Here is a 6031-nt window from a genome sequence, read left to right on the forward strand (position 1 = left end):
ATGGTCTAGTTGCTTTAAATACGCGCTATAACGGTCGTGAGCGTGGTTACCTTTGAGACTGGACGTAGTGAGATGTCATTCAAGAATGCCTTTAAGACGACGAAGACGCCGTTATCAGCAGCTCGAGTTTGAAAGAGGTCGCGTAATACGGCTACGAGAAGCTGGCTGTTGCATCCGTGATACTGCAAAAGGCCTTGGCAGGAATGTAGCCTCTGTACATGATTGCTGGCAGCGATGGTCACTTACGGCCGCAGGAAGACCGGGTTCCAGACGGCCAGGTGGCAATACCGAGAGGGAAGACCATCGTGTTCGGTGTATGGCTCTGGTGCATCGGAATGCGTCTGCGACAGCAGTTCGAGTAGCAGTTGGCACCACATTGACACGACGAACTGTTACAAATCGGTTACTTCAAGGGGGGCCCCGAGGCAGATGACCTGTAGTGTGCATTTCACTGACCCCAAAGCACCACCGTTTGCGACATCAATGGTGTCAAAGCAAGAGCTCCTTGGAGCACGGAGTGGAGATCTGTTGTTTTTTCTGATGAAAGGCGCTTCTGCCACAGTGCTAGTGATGGAGGTGATTCGTTGGCGGAGGCCAGGTAAGCGTCTGCAACCAACCTACCTCCGGCGTAGACCCACTGGACCAACACCTGAAGTTATGGTTTTGGGTGCGATTTCATATGACAGCGGGAGCACGCTCGTGGTTATCCCACACAACCTGGACTGCAAATTTTTACTTTAATCTGGTGATTCGACCTGTTTTGCTACCATTGCGAACAGCATACCAGGTGCCGTTTTCAAACAGGACAATGCAGTTGGAACCCAACATGCTCTACAGAGTGTCGACATGTTGCCCTGGCCTGTCAGATCACCAGATCTGTCTCCAGTGGAACATGCACGGGACATCATCGAACGACAACTCCAGCGTCATGCACAATCAGCCCATGCCTTGACCACCATGTGCAACAGGCTTGGAACCCCATCCCATAAACTGACATCCGCACCTGTACGACACCACATATACCCCTTTGCATGCTTTCATTCAACATTTTGATGGTTACGCCGGTTATTAATGTATCAGAATTTCACATTTGCAGTGGATTTTCTCGCACTTACATTAACCAGTCAGCTTACAACGTTAATCGTCTAAATATGTTACCTGTGCAGCTGTATTCCCGAAACTTCGTTACTCTACTTTAGTTATTTCTTGATGGTGGGATTTATTCCATCAGTGTATTAAAAACAAGTAACATAAATTCTTTTATTAAAATCCAAGCTATTGACATCAGAGCAAAGTAATCGGTATTGGCAATTTCTGTTAGTGGACAAATTAGTCTCGTATTCGGAACGTCGGTGATGCAGTCTGTTCTGTGTTTTATTTAATTACTCTGCGTGTGTTGCAAGGAAACACCAAAGAAACTGCTCTAGGGATGCTTATTCAAATACAGACATACGTAAACAGGCAGAATACGGCACTGCGATCGGCAACGCCTATATAAGACAACAAGTGTCTGGCGTAATTTAGATCGGTTACTGCTGCTACAATGGCAGGTTATCAAGATTTAAGTGAGTTTGAATGTGGTGTTATAGCTATAAAGTGGGTATTTTCCCGTACGACCATTTCACGAGTGTACCGTGAATATAAGGAATCCGGTAAAACATCAAATCTCCGATATCGCTGCGGCCGGAAAAAAATCCTGTAAGAACGGAAATAAAGACGACTGAAGAGAATCGTTCAGCGTGACAGAAGTGCAACCCTTCCGCAAATTACTGCAGATTTCAATTCTGGGCCATCAGCAAGTGTCAGCATGCAAACCATTCAACGAAACATCGTCGATATGGGCTTTCGGAGCCGAAGGCCCAGTCGTGTACCCTTGATGACTGCACGACACAAAGCTTTATGCCTCGCCTGGGCCCGTCAACACCGATATTGGGCTTTTGATGACTGGAAACATGTTGCCTGGTCGGACGAGTCTCGTTTCAAATTGTAACGAGCGGATGGACGTGTACGAGTGTGTAGACAACCTCATGAATCCATGGACCCTACATGTCAGCAGGAGACTGTTCAAGCTGGTGGATGCTCTGTAATGGTGTCGGGCGTGTGCAGTTGGAGTGATATATGACCCCTGATGCGTCTACGTACGCCTCTGACATCCTGACTGATCACATGCATCCACTCCTGTCCATTGTGCATTGTGACGGACTTGGGTAATTCCAGCGGCATTGTAACCCCACTCGTCCAAAATTGCTACAGATTGGCTCCAGGAACACTCTTCTGAGTTTAAGCACTTCCACTAGGGACCGAACTCCCTGGACATGAACATTATTGAGCATATCTGGGATGTCTTGCAATGTGCTGTTCAGAAGAGGTTCCACACCCTTGTACTCTTACCGATTTATGGACAGCGCTGCAGGATTCATGGTGTCAGTTTCCTCCAGCACTACTTCAGACGTTATTCGACTCCATGTCACGTCGTGTTGCGGCACCTAGATACTCTCTAAGGCCCTACACGATATTAGGCAGGTGTACCAGTTTCTTTGGTTTGTCAGCGTGAGAGGCATCCACATGCCTTGCTCATACTGTGGCATCAAGCAGTCAGGCCTGCAAGATGAGTGGTCTGCCAAGCGAGTGGGTTCATTCATATTTATCGAGTAACATGAACTCTAGTACTCACAATTAAGTTACAAATTATTCCTCTGTATGAATATTACGCAACGGAAACGCACATCTGACTATTAGTAATTTACACAACTCTGACTGTTCGCTACACACTGTCAATACCACATTTTCTTTCTTATTTAACGGCTTTAATCAACACGTGGCCATCGCACTGAATATGAATGGCGCACACATTATAAATTCTGGATATCATGGCAACGTACAATTCGAAGTAAAAGGCCACCAATCTTTTTCTTTTCACTATCTTATTTATTCCGATAAATTCTATAACCTAAACACACAAATTCTATAACCTAAACACACAAATTCTATAACCTACAACAATAACACATGAGAAATTCCGCCCAGTGGGCATGGCTTTACATTGGTGATTCTCTATCTTATGGTCTCGTAATTATTTAACGCTACAGTGCACTTTCTGGATAGGATGGTGGATCTTTTGCTATATCTCACGCTTCGACTCTCACAACCATCATCACGAAACTTTCCTCAAGACCGAGCGGTACAAAAGGAACATGCATAACCCACTACCTCTAAAACTACCTTGCTACTCTCCCATGAAAACCACACATACTTAAATTTCATGAAATACATCACACCGGCAACATACGATACAAAACAAGGAATAGTCACAACGTTATAATCCCATCACCTTCAGCTTTCTCACTTCAATTAAAATTCATCCCAGTTTCACACGACACTGCTCCACTTCGTAACTTTTCTTTCCTACTACGAACTCTGGACGATAAATGCACGTCTTCCTGTGCAATGCAAGCCAAGTGGCGTTGCTGGATAGACAGCTGACTCACCTTGCTTCTCTCTCAGAGTATTATAGTTTGAATCAAGTGTCACACGGAAGCATAACATGCAAAGTAATATTAAGAACATATTCATCACACACGCGAGTCCTCAACTGATACCATGGACGAGTACTTCTCTTTATCCTTTGTCTCATACACAGATTGAGACTCACACAGTACTCACCACGTGGAAGTACTCGTCTCTAATTTCAAGTCCTGCACACGCCATTTCTTAAATATTTCCAACTTATAGTACACATGCTAGTAATTCAGCTTAACTTAAGCACTCGGAAGTATTTCAACTTATTGCTACACGTGGTTTCATTGTGACCGTTGGTCACTTCCGAAGATTACTACGATCCCATTTATATTACCTGCCTGACATTTAATTCTCCCCACAAAAGTTCCTGAAATAGAGAAATTATTATTTCAAACTACTCTCAAATATTCCACATGCATACCATGTCTCCACTCTTTTGTCCTTACGGAGCACGCCTAAGACAGGTTTTACCAACACTAGATCCAGCGGCAGAGTGCCGAAACATGGCCGTTCTTCAGGTCCTCTCGCACCTCTGCCGAAGTGGGGGAGCACCTTGCTACCGTATTTCAGGCGCTCAAAGCTCAGGTAAATTTCATCTCTTTGGTCCCACCAAAGGTGGCCAAAGGATCGTCTCAAAGATGATCATATATTCACATTCACTATCTGCGGTTAGCAGACGACCATACATTCATTCATTTCACAGATCTCACCAAACTGAATGTAGGGATTTATTTTGTGGGAGTGCACATGTGATCAATTAAATAAATAAATTGTCATTCTTTCCCACACTGGTATCCGGCTTCGCTGTATTAATTGAAATTGAGTTATTTTTACAAAAAATGTGTTGTTCTGACAAGAATAATGAAGTATGTTGTACCTATTTTCAATGTCGGGCGGTACTGTACCCTTTCAAGTGTGTATTTCTGTTCAATACTGTGTGCGATTGTAGTCCAATTACCAATTAAAGTCTGACATCACTATTGCTTCTTTGAATTTCTGAATTCCCTCCGGTCGATATTTTATACAATATTTAAAGTGTTATCGCAATGAAAGGAAATGCAGGATACGCAATAGGAAAAAAAACCATAAAAGAAGTCCACCGTCTATGGAATCCAAAAGAAAGAGGGATGCAAATATGAAATAAATGTCAGCCTTTTGTCACTGTGCTTTTATAAAGTGCGGTAAAATGTAACGCATTTCGTAGTAGCTACATCACTGTAAGAGAGAGGAGAGATGTTACTTCTCACATTTGCTTAATTTAGTGACCCCACAATTCTTTCATTTCCTCAATACTCTGGCAGTTTGGTGATCCATTTTGTGGTTTTGTCTATAGGAGTAATAAACAGCGACTGTGTAATAAAACCTATACCTCCTTATCTTGTACGTGAATTGGTTCAATCAAACTGGTGAGCCCTGAATGGCACTGGTAGAAATCTTAGAATTATAAGGACTTGAATCTATCGAAATATTATGAGTGCATTGACGAAGCATCTGAGAGAAACGAAGAATATAAAAACTGAACGAAACAGATTTTGCACCAGCAGCGTATGCTTAAGTCCGAGGGGAGCCGGGGAAAAGATATTGTAACATTGAAAGAAAATATTAACCAAAATGAAGCCATTCTGTTAGGATGCGCACATCTGTGAAATCAAGATCTGAAGCTAGGTAACATTTCATACCGTATTCAGTCGCCTTGTGTACTGTATAAGGGAGAGTCAAGTGAAAAATAGACGGATGGAAAAAAGTAAGGAAACCGTTTATCATTTCAACAGTAATGGCCATAACTGCTAACACATTTATCTCGCTGTGAGACAGCACGGTCATTGCATTCATAGAAAAATATTTGCCGTTGCGTCCGGAACCATAATTGTACCTAGGCTTGCACATTTTTGTCCGAAGCAAATCGATGGCCACGAAAGTCTTTCTTTACGGCTCCAAAAATGTGGAAATTGTATGGGGAGAGATTGGGACTGTATCTGCGGGGTACTCGAGACAACATTGGCTATATATGGGCGGTTGTGCCCAGATGCCGAGGTTGTTTCGTGTATGCTGCAGAAGGCTGCATGTTGCATTGCTTAATCCTAACTTTTATTCAGAACCAAAAGAAAATGTTTATTTCTCTCAATCCCGAGACAGAAGCATCGGGCGAAAATCTTGTAAGAATTCAATCAGGATCGATCAAATCTTACAAATTGTCAGTAACGAGACTGAACACTTTCTTTATAGTAAAATATCACTGCTTTAAAACAGAACTGATATGAGTGAAGTGTTTCTTAAGACAGGTCCTGCACGGTAGCATGAAAATTTCATAAGCGCTACACCTACATAATAAACTGAAAGTTGTAAGTATCATTCCCCTATATCATAATAAAATATTTGCAAAACGAGAAACGAAATTAGTACGTTCTTCATGCTGTACCTGAAGGACACTTTATCAAGGTTATAATTTTGGAAAACATTCTCCAGAGGAGTAACGGCGATCTGGTGGTACAATTGGGTTAAAACAACAGTC

This window comes from Schistocerca americana, chromosome 1 (assembly GCF_021461395.2).
Source record: "Schistocerca americana isolate TAMUIC-IGC-003095 chromosome 1, iqSchAmer2.1, whole genome shotgun sequence".
Taxonomy (NCBI): Eukaryota; Metazoa; Arthropoda; class Insecta; order Orthoptera; family Acrididae; genus Schistocerca; species Schistocerca americana.